At 36.1% G+C, this 17,457-nt stretch overlaps 1 protein-coding gene across 1 annotated transcript in view; it reads right to left on the reverse strand.

The window, feature by feature from the left end:
- Positions 1-17,457, reverse strand: part of LOC117327693 (neuron navigator 2-like) — a 229,054-nt gene that overhangs the window by 159,644 nt on the left and 51,953 nt on the right.

The following is a 17,457-nucleotide window of genomic DNA, read 5'->3' on the forward strand; positions in this document are numbered from 1 at the left end:
TGTTCATTTCATTGTTAAACGATTAACATACATGTATATGTTCTGAAATTGATATTTCAAATTGTGAAAGGACTAACATGAAATTGAACAGTATATATATCTTGTATCAGTAGCTCAGACTGTGAGTTAGGTTCTTAATTTCTTTGTTATTCTTGAAAACAAGATTTAAATGCTATCTTTGAGAAGACTTATAAGTGTGCAATATTTTCTCCATTGCAAATTCAAATAAGATGACATTTTGTGACTTAATCATTAGGCACAAAATCTCAAGTGTTTGGTTGTTGATACAATCAAAGGTAGCAGTGTACAGTAAAAATGCCAAATTCTGAAAAATATGGCACATGCTTTAGATATGTAAACATTGCCAGTTAACCTTACATATAACCTCTAATAAAGTATATATATTTGAAATCTGTACAACATTTGCAATTTTAATAGAGCTCTGAAGGATAAGTAAACTGATATTTTCTGTGATTTTTAGAGCTGTGAATACCATGGTAACAGCTTAAAAAATTCTCAAAAATTGCAAAATATTATGATATTTGACCCAAAATGGCACAATTCTCTACACAATTTTTTTTCTGAAACCTATTTAAAATTAAATATCTCTATCCCAAAGACAGAATTAATCTTGTTTGGACATATGTTGTAAATTAAGTTTTTCCGCTATCTTACCTTTTCTGTGGGCTTCCATTTTGCGCTGTAGGCCAAACTAAATTTCCTGTGTAAACACACGTTCGGAAAATCCGGATATTTAAAATCCGGAACCAATTTATTGATTTTTGTTTTAATAAATGTGAAGCCTGTATGTACTACTTCATACTGGATATACCAATTATAGTGTACATTTATTTTTTCATTTTTTATACATATCATAATACAGGAGTTATTTGCTTAACAAAAAAATTGCCCATGGCCAGGCTGTCTTACTGTGGTGTGCTACCTTATACATCACTTTTGTTAATTCTAATTTTACTAAAAAGCCCATGAATGTCTAGAATATGTTCCGACGAACAAAATGACATATCGGGTTACTGTGTATCTTTAATAGTCACCGAGTATTGCTGATTTCCCTGAGAGGTGTATTTTGACAACTTTTTCTCCCAATCCAGTAATAAGGGGAGGTAATTTTAAAGATGAAAACTCCCATAATTCTGTATATCTCTTGAATAAAGTTGTGTTTTGAGTTGAATGTGGTACTTTGAGTCTCTGTGCATGTAATCAAGCAAAAAATACTATACAACTATCAAATTTAGCCTTGTAATATGACGTCATATTTACCATGACGTCATCAGTAACTATGATGTCATCAGATGGTATCCATGACGTCATAAATACTCAATGGTGTCATAATAAATAACCAAATTCCTTTCCAAACCTCAGCTTAGCAACACATGCAATATTCTAACTGATAAATCATGACATGACATCCAAGATTTCAAAATGTCATGCCTATGACATCACAGTCATCTGTTTCCACCCCGGTAATTCAGATATGTACCAATGATCATATGAAAGTGTCCGCTGATCCCATTTTATGCGGGAAAATGCTATTTTTTCTGCTTTACCGAAGGAAGTGACAATAATTGACAATATTGTATCAACCGTACACTCCATCAATTGAAATTACATGCTTACCAATGTATAAATAAATTGAAAATAATGGTTTCACCAAATATTTCAAAAAATAACACTTACTGTAATAGTTTCCATGGATACGGGGTAATAAATCAGGTAAAACAAACCAGAATTCAGTCTATATGGTTTGTTAGATACCCAATAAGTTATTTTGGGTTTGTTATAAAATATATTTTTTCTTTTCAATTTACACTGACTCATTAACATTATGCTTAATTAACCCACCCTTAAAATGGGTAAATATGCGAGTTACCTCCCTTGATTCCTCTAATATGACAAGCCTGATAATAAACAAGTTTTAAATTGTTTTTATGCATTTTTGAGCAATAATGAACTAAAATGAAGCTTAATCAAGCATAATTAAGCACAATTTCCAAAAAATAACATTTTTCAGCCCCTATAAGGTAGCAGTGTACAGTAAAAATGCCAAATTCTGAAAAATATGGCACATGCTTTAGATATGTAAACATTGCCAGTTAACCTTACATATAACCTCTAATAAAGTATATATATTTGAAATCTGTACAACATTTGCAATTTTAATAGAGCTCTGAAGGATAAGTAAACTGATATTTTCTGTGATTTTTAGAGCTGTGAATACCATGGTAACAGCTTAAAAAATTCTCAAAAATTGCAAAATATTATGATATTTGACCCAAAATGGCACAATTCTCTACACAATTTTTTTTCTGAAACCTATTTAAAATTAAATATCTCTATCCCAAAGACAGAATTAATCTTGTTTGGACATATGTTGTAAATTAAGTTTTTCCGCTATCTTACCTTTTCTGTGGGCTTCCATTTTGCGCTGTAGGCCAAACTAAATTTCCTGTGTAAACACACGTTCGGAAAATCCGGATATTTAAAATCCGGAACCAATTTATTGATTTTTGTTTTAATAAATGTGAAGCCTGTATGTACTACTTCATACTGGATATACCAATTATAGTGTACATTTATTTTTTCATTTTTTATACATATCATAATACAGGAGTTATTTGCTTAACAAAAAAATTGCCCATGGCCAGGCTGTCTTACTGTGGTGTGCTACCAAAACCACATTGATTTCAGATTCCCAAAATTAATGTTTAAATGTTATACTAATTGTTTTATTATAAACACTACAGCTGTACATTTTAAAAACACTTTTTAAGTATGCTGTATTCTATTATGTATGAAAAGTACACAGAAACTACCAAACTGCTGTGGTAAAAGGGTGGAGCTTTTAATGTAAAGGGAAATGGTCGTAAATAATTCCAGACATTCCTGGCTTGGAAAAATAGAGAAAATATGTCAATTATTGTAAATTTAATTAACTTACTTCCTTTTCAGACCATCTGTTGGAGAAAACTACCCCCGTGAATGACACCAGAGTAACACTAGATTTGTCCTACATGTTTTACATTATATTTTTTATCCAATTTATGTGTAACAAATTTGGAGCCGAGGCATTTTATGGCTCATTTTTGCTGTAAAAAGTTTATAATTGTGCAAATACTAACAGTTATGTTTTATGATATAAAGATTGTTACAAATGTTGATATATCAAAGAGAAAACTGGTTTGATTTTTTTTTTGTCAAATTAATGTGTTTTTAAAAGGTATTAATGATGAGGTAAAAATAGACACAATACTGAAGTGTAACATAGCCCTATTTTACTACTTTTCTAAAGATCTATGTTGTTTGTAAACACTAAACAAAAATTTTACAATGAAGGATACATGCAGTTAACCATATTGCTAATTAAAACTGTTAGATTACCAACATGTTAAGACAGCTGTGGTGATTATAGTTGCAGACATCATAGAAGTAGAATGAAATTTACTGTTTTTTTCCTTTCTCATCCTTATTTCTGTTTTACATCAATAAAAATACCACAAGAGATGGAACAGGACAAACATTGTAAGCACACAATGCTAGATATTTCACATTCAGTATATTTTATAAAACTCTAATGGAAATTGTGAGCTCTTGTGCAATATGGGAACTTCATATCTCAAATATTTTCAGTTTTGGTTTTCTATCAAGATCTTCTCTGTTGAGATCCAACCTGTATTAAGTGGCCACCTGTATCAAGAGACCACCTTTATCAAGAGACCACCTTTATCAAGAGACCACCTGTATCAAGAGACCACCTGTATCAAGAGACCACATGTTTTAAGATACCACCTGTGTTAAGTGGCCACCTGTATCAAGAGACCACATACATCAATTGACAACCTGTATCAAGAGATCACCTGTGTTAAGAGACCACCTGTTTTAAGAGACCACCTGTTTTAAGAGACCACCTGTATTAACTCTTTACGTACTCATTCAAATTTCGCGGTCGCTACCGGAAGTGAATGCTGTTTTTTAAAAGGTATTAATGATGAGGTAAAAATAGACACAATACTGAAGTGTAACATAGCCCTATTTTACTACTTTTCTAAAGATCTATGTTGTTTGTAAACACTAAACAAAAATTTTACAATGAAGGATACATGCAGTTAACCATATTGCTAATTAAAACTGTTAGATTACCAACATGTTAAGACAGCTGTGGTGATTATAGTTGCAGACATCATAGAAGTAGAATGAAATTTACTGTTTTTTTCCTTTCTCATCCTTATTTCTGTTTTACATCAATAAAAAGACCACGAGAGATGGAACAGGACAAACATTGTAAGCACACAATGCTAGATATTTCACATTCAGTATATTTTATAAAACTCTAATGCAAAGTGTGAGCTCTTGTGCAACATGGGAACTTCATATCTCAAATATTTTCAGTTTTGGTTTTCTATCAAGATCTTCTCTGTTGAGATCCAACCTGTATTAAGTGGCCACCTGTATCAAGAGACCACCTGTATCAAGAGACCACCTTTATCAAGAGACCACCTTTATCAAGAGACCACATGTATCAAGAGACCACCTTTATCAAGAGACCACATGTTTTAAGATACCACCTGTGTTAAGTGGCCACCTGTATCAAGAGACCACATTCATCAATTGACAACCTGAATCAAGAGACCACCTGTGTCAAGAGACCACCTGTTTTAAGAGACCACCTGTATTAAGAGATCGCCCGCATCAAGTGCCCACCTGTATCAAGAGACCACCTGTGTTAGGAGACCATCTGTGTTAAGAAACCACCTGTGTTGAGAGACCATCTGTGTTGAGAGACACCTGTATTAAGGGACTACTTGTACTAAGAGACCACCTTAATATCTGAAAATTATTGGTTGATAAGTCCATGCCTAGTATTAAGCCCACCATGTAAATATGCTGATGTCTTGTAAGAATTCCCCATCTCAACTGGTTTGAGTCAAAGAATATGTATTGGTCCCTGGGGCTATAACATAATTTATAATATATATGACCACTTTAAGGACAAAAACATGTAACTTCTAAAAAAAACTATCAAATCATGCATATACAGGATTAAACACTGAACTGTATGTTGTTGAATTCACTTAAAATGTGGAAAATGATTGACTATATATATATATACATTATCGATAAAGAAGTCTTCTCCACGCCATATGTGATCATTTTATCATAGAACCAACAGCGTTTGACCCTGATTGACTTATTTGACCAAATATGTGTAGAAATGGTCTGATGTGGTCTCATTAAAACAACTTTGTTACATTATTGATGACTCTTCTCTACCTCCGATAAACTGTGATGAAATTGACGGAGGACGAACGTATGACTCATCACTCTCACTACGATGTCTGCTGTTAATCACAAATAACAGGTTTTAGTGCAAGAAATCAATATTGATACTTTGATCTCATTTGTTTACATCTAACTAGTTGCATAAACTCATTGAATGAATTCTTTTCCCATTTACTCTAATGCAGGTCCCTTGCTTTTCTTCATTATAAATTACTTTTACCATTAAAAAAAAAATCAATTATTTTTTCTTTACAGAACCAAACAAACACAAGTTACAAAAGTGTGCCTATATTATTAATGCTGTTACTAAAATATGTAGCCCAAAGCAGCTGCCAGAATGTCCAGTGATTTTTTAATGTAAATTTCACCTGATTACATTAGGAAAAGGTGGCAGTTAGCGACCTGAAGCAAGATTTTATGATGGACCAGATTTTTTTATTGGTCGTTACTTTGTGTTTATCAATTACTTGTGAAATATCAATGGAGAAGGTTTTGATTAAAATCGATACATGGTTGTTTGTAATCACATTCTATTCAGAATTAAAAATCATTCCTGCATCCATGATGTTGTGAGATTCGAGCAGACGACAGTTGCTTCTTGAGCAGACGACAATTTTTTTTATCAGAGTCCCTACAGAGCAAAGGTGATTAAGGCTGTAGGCCTTCTCTTCAAAAAAAGTAGTGAAAGGCATGTGACACGCAAAACCAGCGTATGTTGGGAGGAGTCTTAATCACATGACGTTGCATGTTTCTGTCTTCATGGGCACATAGGGCAGCATGATGAATGCTTTTGAAACTCTTCGATAATGAACCACACACAACCGCTGTGATATCTATCAAAAAATTTGCGTACCAACTTCTTAATATCTCTCTATCTTTAAATCAAAAGTACAAGAAACATGAGACAAACATCCCTGTCTTATGAACACATTCTTTCATCCATATACCCTTGGAATGTTACTGGACAAGAAACATAACAGTCAGAAGTAAGTGGATCAAATGGATATAAAGGCGTTAATTCCATGATTGATAGATCCTTTTGGAGGTTTCTGATACACTTTGTATGGATTCTGACCCCATTTGTGAAGGTTTAAACCCTTTATATAACAGCTCTCCCATCTCTTAACCCTCATTCCTAAATCAAAGAAATTACAATTCATTTTAGGGTTGTCAGGTGGCACAGTGGTAAACCTAGGTGGATGGGGTTCAATTCCCTGATAGAACCTTAAAAGGTGTGGGGATCACCTGCCCAACCACGTGGGTTTCGTCTGGTACTCCAGGTCCCTCCCACAGTAAAATCCGAGCCCTTCAACAAGAGTGATTGATTGAAGTTGAAATATCTTGTCTCACAATTGTTGTAAATATGAATGATTTACATTTACAGTTCATTAATACCATTTTAACTCTTTTTGTAAAAGAGTTCCACATCTCCACACCATCCCCTTAAATCCCCGTAAATCATTAACAAAATTTGTACCGACTTTCCCCAATATTTATCAACATGCAAGCAATCATTTGTTTTCATGTCCTGTTGCCACAAATCCTGCCCATACGATAAATAACAACATCATCCCCTAAGTCATCTCACAGAATCCATAGCAACAACGGCTTAAAATGGCTATAACTGACCAACTCTGAAAGTGAAGAAGGGTAATTTCCTTGATTGCTTCAAACACTATACAAAATTTATCAATCTGACCACAGAAGGTGTCCGAAATCAATATTTCTCAGATCAACTTTCCACTGATATTGAAAATTGCATGGTATCTCCTCTTTATCGATGTTCTAGTGTTTGGTTAAGTCTCACAGGGTCAAAGATTATAAGCAGTTTCCAAGAGATGAAAAGGAGAACAGTAGTGTGATAGTCGACTAAGCTTTTTTTACTTCACTATGATATAAAGGCAATCTTTTGTGAGATTGTTTTGAGAAGAATAGGCCATTCTATCAGACTGATTCAGCTGTCTTTTATGGGAGATCAATCCTATGTAACTATGGCAGATTTTTGTAGATTGATCTACAGAAACTACATAAGTATGTGTGGAATCAAACAAGCTTCAATTTCAGAGTACATGCTTATACACCATGTAATAAAAGTGTGGAATCAAACAAGCTTCAATTTCAGAGTACATACTTATACACTATGTAATAAAAGTGTGGAATCAAACAAGCTTCAATTTCAGAGTACATACTTATACACTATGTAATAAAAGTGAATCTTCATGAAACACAATAATCTAAAAAAATATTGTGAACTTTAAGTGGCAGCCTCCAGAAATAATGTGATTTTTTACGTACCTATTAGATCTGTTATCAGCGGACAGGAAGAGCTAACATCACTAATAACATTTCATGTCTAGTCGTAATCGTAACATAATATTAACGTAATTGACAGCTTTTAAGAACATAAAGGAAAAATCAATTTCACCGGAAGTACAGATTCGCCAATAAAGCTTTCCAGTTCAATCAAATGCTCTATTTTTGGCATACTAAACATTAATTACGTATGTCTTCACACAGTTTCTCATTTCCATCCATAATATGCGACATTATTATTTTCGATTCCGTCCATATTGTCTGACATTTTTATAATCATTACATAAAATGAACTAATTTAAAATTATACCTCATACTTATTTCCAATTTCCGTTTTTATGCGGGAAAATCTATTGAAATGTCTTTGACCTGACTGTTGATACTAGACTCTTTGCACCAGTCAGGCTGACGGTGGCATTTTGAGTTCTCAGCAATTTAGAACGGAGCCATTTTAATGGCATACAAGCAGACGCCATTTTCCCCCCAGGGTCATTAGAATACCGTAGTTACACCATTGTTGATTGCGACACTGGCAGTGTCTCCGAATAACAAGTGTGGCGAGTGTCATAATTCCACTATTGGTGACAATATGACAGTCATCGCCGCTCACTATTTGTTGCCTTCATTTACATAATTGGATTCATCATTTATATTTTGAGACTGTAGCAATGACATCACTCAACATGCTCGAAACACATCACAGATGAGCAATAAGCATTTTTTTTTTATCAACACACTAAAATATTAATATGTTCACATGTATTAAAAGGTGACAACACATCAATAACTTGATATTCAATAACTGCTTAATTTGTCTTTAGATATCTGAAGTTTGGAGAACTGGAGATTTTCTCTTTACTAAAAATAACAGAAACACTTACAGGACATTATAGGCCGTGTTAAGAGTAACGTAACTATTGTCTTTGGAATGTATGGCATTTCTCACAGTAGACATTGACGTCATTAAATGTCTATTTTTGTAGCGACCAGACCCAAATATATCACCATGGCAACACAACCTTAAGTTGACAACATGTATCTCCATAGTAGGTCTAAATCTCTCACAATCATTTCCTCAAAAATGTCAAAAGTTTACTCCTGATTTTTTTGTTTTTTTTTGTTTCTCCAATATGAAATCTATCCATTGAAGATAGGCTTTATTTTATTAACACTTGCTCAAGAGACCACTGGTCAATAATGACCTCTTTCTATATAACAGTTTTCCTTATAATAATGGTCTTACAATAGTTTGAGGAAATATCACCATAGAGGAACTGCAAACAGACACAAGAAACATCGGTGAGAATATGTAAATCTTTCCTAAATAAATAATTCTTAACTTTCTCATTTTTGCTATGTACTATCTCCTTCCCAAAGCCCTTTAAAGGTCAGCATATAAGGAAAGGTTTTAAAGTGGAAACCTGAACCAAAGAGATAAAACGTAGATTAAGAATTACTCCATAAATAGATGTCTCAAAAATAAAAGACAGAACAAATCAAATTTAGAGAAACAAGCTATAGATATCAGTACACTATAATGCTAGGTAAAATACGTTCACATTAAGCTACCAACATTTGTTCCATGTAACCAATCAGATCCTTTTAATATGTCACATGACACCAGTCAAAAGAAGTGTTAATTTGATCGAAGACTAAGATTACAAGACTGGTTAATCACATTACGCACTTAATTCCTGAGCATGCCCAGTGATCAGTGGAATTGATATAATTGACTTTTGTAGGGAGTGATGTAACGGATGTAGTTGCCAAGGTGTTCTGAATTTGTGGCCAGGCGAGTATCCATCTTGCCGACAGCTCCATATACTGAGAAATTACCCTGGAACACTTGTGACATATACCACACTTAGAAAGTTTCGGAGAAAGTGTGCACATTTCATGTTGGTGGACAACTTCTCTTCTGTATGGAGTGACAAATAACATTTCGCCAATGGATATCAAGAAGTTTTCTGTGGAATAATCTACTGAAATGGATTTGTTTTTGTGGCATTTTACGAAAAGCCATTTTATGCAGCTCCTATAAAACTCTAAAGCTCTAAAATGCATTGCAATGACCTTTTCTTTTCAGCACCGTTAACTAGAATTAATGTATTTGTGGTTTTTAGAAAATGTCATACAAAACGTTTTTCAGTAATCAACATTTCTTGCCTACAGGCATCCCTCGAGATCAGTGTCTTCCTAAAGCTTTTATGTTCAGTCTTTTAAATTACTAAACAAAACACTTAAGAGATTCTGGCAATATGTATACGATAAAATCATTTCGCATCAAAGAACATTTTCACATTGCTACATTATATCAAAATAGTTCATTGGTACCCCCAATTTTTTTTCAAAAATCATTTTGAAATGTTATGGTTGCTAAATATTCATTCATTGATTCAGAAACTATGGTGATGGACAACGAATGAGGATTCAGCAAGGCCATGAAATATTATATAACAGTTTAGAAATGTGGTAAAATTTGAATATTTCAAAGGTATTCATTAAAACCATACTGAAGAAAGCCCACCTAGATCAAAACATAAAGACATACTCTCTAGCATTACTAAATAATTTTACTATCAAACATTGAACCTTTTATATTTCCAGAATTTGGAAAAGAAATAACAAAATCTATTTTGCAGGACCTATATCCTATGAAGAATCCTGCTGAAACAACACAAGCTTGCATCTTTGGCATGAACCGGAATATTTTTCTGGTGATGTGATTCCAAGTTTCTGCCTGCATGCAATGAGACCCAATTGTACATGGAAACCAAGCTCTTCTGTATTCAGAAGGTCAAAGACAGGTCATGTCTGCATACCTACACAATGGGATCCAGCACAAGCTGTTTAACCTTGGAACAGAGATATACCTCAAAAACTAATTATGAGTCTTGTAGAAGCTTGACAGGATGGACAATTAATGACAACCACCGACTGAGAAATGGGATTTACCAGCAGATTAGTCTCACTGCCAGGAATCATACAGCATTATAATGTAAGAATGGAGTGATAAAAACTGTCCTGTCCGACATCTTCCAACTTAAACAGAAGACCTCTTATTCTTTATTTGCCTAATGGGAAGTTCCCATCACCCAACTGGTAAAGTGACCTTTAATCTTCACCCTCATGACAACCACGTCCCAGATCTTTAGCTTCGTTGAGAGATGTGACAACCACATCCCAGGATCTGTAGCTTCATTGAGAGACATGAAAACCACATCCCAGGATCTTTAATTTAGCTTCGTTGAGAGACGTGACAACCACATCCCAGGATCTGTAGCTTCATTGAGAGACATGACAACCACATCCCAGGATCTTTAATTTAGCTTCGTTAAGAGTCATGACAACCACATCCCAGGATCTTTAATTTAGCTTCGTTAAGAGTCATGACAACCACATCCCAGGATCTTTAATTTAGCTTTGTTAAGAGTCATGACAACCACATCCAAGGATCTTTAATTTAGCTTCGTTGAGAGACATGACAACCACATCCCATGATCTGTAGCTTCGTTGAGAGACGTGACAACCACATCCCAGGATCTTTAATTTAGCTTCGTTAAGAGTCATGACAACCACATCCCAGGATCTTTAATTTAGCTTCGTTAAGAGTCATGACAACCACATCCAAGGATCTTTAATTTAGCTTCGTTGAGAGACATGACAACCACATCCCATGATCTGTAGCTTCGTTGAGAGACGTGACAACCACATCCCAGGATCTTTAATTTATCTTTGTTAAGAGTCATGACAACCACATCCCAGGATCTTAAGCTTCAGTGAAGTCTGTCAATCTCCAATATTTTATACTAATGGAGTGGCAAGAAGAACCAAATCTGTTTAAGGATCAACTAGTGAGGGAATTCTGCCCTACATCTCGACTCTCTATCCGAATACCAGATGGAGCGGGTAAGGTACACTCAACCTTCCTTCACCATCGCAGAATGAAACAAACTAATATTTTTCTCAAGTCTTGAGATGCATTCTCTTTATATAAATATTTTAGAAATCAATGAATACGACCTAAACATAAAATCCTTTTTGATATCGTTAACATAACAGAAGACATTTCAAGACACCTTCAGCAAGAAATAATGACATCAGATAAAGAAAGGACATCACATTTTTATTTAGGACTTTTCAACAGTTACAAAGAATAGAGTTCAATTTGCTAGCTCCAGGATCTATATTCTTCAATTGAAATGACAGATAGATTGGATCTGGTAAATAATGTTGATCTCACAATTACTTGTCAAACAATACAAAACATAGCCAGTATCTATACCAGAGGATGAATTATCCCTGATTGATTATATCTGTAGTCAATTCATTGTCAGAAAACATACATTATTTATTACAGTATATAGCTGTAAACTACAACACTGATACAAATAAATACCTGTATACATGTTAATTACTCAAACATTGACATCCTCATCCATTCTCTATCCTAAGGAGTCCCTCCCTGATTCTATCTATCACCTATACATATATACCTAAATTGCCACATTCCATCTTTGATGACCTCCCAGCTTGAGACCTCCGTCCAAACAATGTTGGAAAAATTCAGATACCACCAACCAATATCTTGGTTCATTTATCAATGACAGGGAGAAGATTGCAATTCCTGCCTGTAATCCATTTCCCCCCAGTATCCATCTGATCACTGGTCAACCTCTTGCTGACCTTAGATGACCACTAGATGACCATTATGACCTAAGCTTACCTTTAAAATCTCTATCACTTAATTCAGAATGCTTTGCAGATAGAATACCAGATTATGTCAGCCTTTGTTTTTAGAAATCTTCCATTGAAATTAGAAGGAAGTTATTTTCATATACTTTCCAGGGCGATCCCGTGATTGCTAGGGATGGTATTAATAGAACCTTACACTCCCTTGGGGCTCAGACAGAGGAATTTGAGTTGAGAAGGAAGATTCTTAAGTAGCCAAACACAAGGCTTTTGCTGAGTATTTTTCTCTTACCCTATTTACCCTCTTATGCAGATAATATGGACATTACATCAATGCAAGGAAATGTTGATGTGACATGATTGAATTGTCGGTGTGACATCAAGGTATTGTTGATGTGACCAAAATGCAATTGTTGAGAAAGTGCAAAGAGCATATGAGGCCTATCTTCTCCCTAGGGTGAGATAAGAAAATCTAACCCCAATGATATCCCTGTACAGGACCGAGATATCCATGTACACAACTGAGATATCCCTGTACAGGACTGAGATATCCATGTACACGACTGAGATATCCATGTACACGACTGAGATATCCCTGTACACGACTGAGATATCCCTGTACATGACTGAGATATCCCTGTACACAACTGAGATATCCCTGTACAGGACTGAGATATCCATGTACACAACTGAGATATCCATGTACACGACTGAGATATCCCTGTACACGACTGAGATATCCATGTACACGACTGAGATATCCGTGTACAGGACCGAGATATCCATGTACACAACTGAGATATCCATGTACACGACTGAGATATCCATGTACACGACCGAGATATCCATGTACACGACTGAGATATCCGTGTTTACGACCGAGATATCCCTGTACACGACTGAGATATCCGTGTACAGGACTGAGATATCCCTGTACACAACTGAGGTATCCCTGTACACGACTGAGATATCCATGTACACGACTGAGATATCCATGTACACGACTGAGATATCCATGTACACCACTGATATATCCCTGTACACGACCGAGATATCCCTGTACACGACCGAGATATCCCTGTACACAACTGAGATATCCCTGTACACAACTGAGGTATCCCTGTACAGGACCGAGATATCCATGTACACAACTGAGATATCCATGTACACGACTGAGATATCCATGTACATGACTGAGATATCCGTGTACAGGACTGAGATATCCATGTACACGACTGAGATATCCGTGTTTACGACCGAGATATCCCTGTACACGACTGATCATATCCCTGTACATGACTGAGATATCCCTCTACACGACTGAGATATCCCTGTACATGACTGAGATATCCCTGTACACGACTGAGACATCCCTGTACACGACTGAGATATCCCTGTACACGACTGATATATACATGTACACGACTGAGATATCCCTGAACATGACTGAGATATCCGTGAACACGACTGAGATATCCCTCTACACAACTGAGATATCCCTGTTCATGACTGAGATATCCCTGTACACGACTGAGATATCCCTGTACACGACTGACTGATATATCCCTGTACACGACTAAGATATCCCTGTACACGACTGAGATATCCCTGTACATGACTGAGATATCCCTCTACACGACTGAGATATCCCTCTACACAACTGAGATATCTGTGTACACGACTGATATATCCCTGTACATGACTGAGATATCTCTGTACACAACTGATATATCCGTGTACACGACTGAGATATCCATGTACACGACTGAGATATCCCTGTACATGACTGAGATATCCCTGTACATGACAGAGATATCCCTGTACACGACTGAGATATCCCTGTACATGACTGATATATCCCTGTACATGACTGAGATATCCATGTACACGACTGAGATATCCCTATACATGACTGAGATATCCATGTACACGACTGAGATATCCCTGTACACGACTGAGATATCCATGTACACGACTGAGATATCCCTGTACATGACTGAGATATCCCTGTACATGACTGACGCATGTGGGTTAATGTTGCATTTATAATTAAAAAGAACAAAAATCGTCATGTTTTTATAAAAATTCAATATTTAATGATTTCCCGGTAAGTTCTGTTTGTTTTCTTGGTCGGATTTTAATGTTAGGTGTCCAACGTCTTTATCGGGATGTTTTCGTCGGTCCTCCTGTTCTCGCGTGGTCACGTGACCGGCACGAAGGACTACATTAACACTTGGTCGGTAAATATGGCCAGAGCACCCGACCAACGTATTTTGTCGTACAAACAAATATGATGCACTTATTCATCGTGCTAAGAAATCGAGAAAAAGTGCTGTACATTCTTCTATTTATTCAAGTATGGTTACATAACGGCGTTATAAACTGGTCTTAATTGACGAAGTGCCGATTAATTGACTACTTTTTAAGTAATTTTGTCGATGTTTGTCATTTTCGTAAGAATGTACAGCACTTTTCGTTGTTCTCATACAATTACCTTCACACTCTTACCTGTTTCATAATTATTGATTTAGGGTAGTCGGGTGCTCTAGAACGATTTATAGAGCAAGTGTTAATGTTCATTCTCCAATATTGGAACTCTTCAGTGTTTTAAGTATCGAAATCGGCATATAGAAAAGAACAAACGTTAATAAACGAATGCAATGGATCGCAATTAATTCAAATAATCATTTACAGATGATTTCCAAAGACATAAGGTATAGTTAGACGTTTTCGGCTGTACATGCAAGTTTGTAAATTCGACACTGTGATAAAACCACCGTCCTCGTCGTTGCCATGACAGCCGATCGAAGCTCCAATCACGAATGCACTGTCAAAGTGAAAGTTGAAGTATTTTTCGCAACATGCCGTTTAAACTTAAAATTACATTCACACCTCATATTGATTGGGGTTGTTTAATCATACCTGATCAATTGAATTGTAAGAAAACTAACAAAAACACTAAAAAACGCAGAATGAAGCCTTCGTGTCAGGCAGTGCAGACACAACGCGGGATCTGTAAACAATGTGACGTCATTGGAATGTACAAGTTGCAACAATGTACAACAATGTATTTTTTACATGAATACACTAATGAGCAACAAAACGGGACGCAACATTAACCCACATGCGGAGATATCCATGTACACGACTGAGATATCCCTGTACATGACTGAGATATCCCTGTACATGACTGAGATATCCCTGTACACGACTGAGATATCCCTGTACACGACTGAGATATCCCTGTACATGACTGATATATCCCTGTGCACGACTGAGATATCCATGTACACGACTGAGATATCCCTGTACACAGCTGATATATCCCTGTACATGACTGATATATCCCTGTACATGACTGAGATATCCATGTACACGACTGATATATCCATGTACACGACTGAGATATCCATGTACACGACTGAGATATCCCTGTATACGACTGAGATATCCATGTACACGACTGAGATATCCCTGTACATGACTGAGAGATCCCTGTACATGACTGAGATATCCATGTACACGACTGAGATATCCCTGTACATGACTGAGATATCCCTGTACATGACTGATATATCCCTGTACACGACTGAGATATCCCTGTACACGACTGAGATATACCTGTACATGACTGATATATCCCTGTGTACACGACTGAGATATCCATGTACACGACTGAGATATCCCTGTACACAGCTGATATATCCCTGTACATGACTGATATATCCCTGTACATGACTAAGATATCCATGTACACGACTGAGATATCCCTATACATGACTGAGATATCCATGTACACGACTGAGATATCCCTGTACACGACTGAGATATCCATGTACACGACTGAGATATCCCTGTACATGACTGAGATATCCCTGTACATGACTGAGATATCCATGTACACGACTGAGATATCCCTGTACATGACTGAGATATCCCTGTACATGACTGATATATCCCTGTGCACGACAGAGATATCCATGTACACGACTGAGATATCCCTGTACATGACTGATATATCCCTGTACATGACCGAGATATCCCTGTACACGACTGAGATATCCCTGTACATGACTGAGATATCCATGTACATGACTGAGATATCCCTGTGTATGGCTGAGATATCCCTGTGTATGGCTGAGATATCCCTGTGTATGACTGAGATATCCCTGTGTATGACTGATATATCCCTGTGTATGGCTGAGATATCCCTGTACATGACTGAGATATCCCTGTACACAGCTGATATATCCCTGTACACAACTGAGATATCCCTTTTCAGGTAAAGGCTCATGTAAGGTTCTACAAATCTATCATTTGGCTTATAAGAAAGAAGTACTAACAAAGTCAACTGAGATGTCTACAAGGTAACAAATATTAAATATTTACTGTAGGAACCAGTCAGGTTTCTGATTTTAACATCTTTTATCCCAAATGTAAAACAGCTATTACTGAATTAATCCTATAATTATTCCAGGGAGCCTGAACATATAAACTCTGACTCGAAGTATGGCTGAGTCTTAGTACAGGAAAGTTAGTATCTGAACTACACAACAGTTAAAAGTGATACCTTTTTCTTAGCAGAGACAATGAAATTAAATATGGGATATGTCCAATTCATGCCTAGAAGAAAGCATGCATTGTCTAGATTTTAACACCTTCCCTTCCTCTCCCAATCGCCTAGGCAACCTACATTCTTTAAAACATGATTTTTTTTTAAATTTAATAAATTTGGAAAACATAGCAAACAGTACTGTCTGCCAATATGTAAGTCCAAGTCTGAGCCACAACTAAACCAATACAAGTTACATTCAGACTTGTACAAACATTTGTTTATTTGGGTAAATAGATGTGCGAAATATATCCTATTTAAAAAGTACTAGGATAACATCCTTGATGAAAGTTTTGGCAATCTCCAGTATCTATCAGAATCTGTCCGTATCTCTCCCGCTCTAGTCTGACAAACTGTGTAGTATGTGATGTTTCAACATTATCACGAAAATAGGATGCCATAGGTCTCGCAGGAAGTCAAAGAGGAAATACAAGACTTGGCACGGAAAGTGGAACAGGGCAGACTATGATACGTTATACTGTTGATTGGTGTTAAGAGAGACAACGCACAAAGGCATGATGGCACTTACTGATTTGGGTGGG

This window comes from Pecten maximus, chromosome 5 (assembly GCF_902652985.1).
Source record: "Pecten maximus chromosome 5, xPecMax1.1, whole genome shotgun sequence".
NCBI lineage: Eukaryota > Metazoa > Mollusca > Bivalvia > Pectinida > Pectinidae > Pecten > Pecten maximus.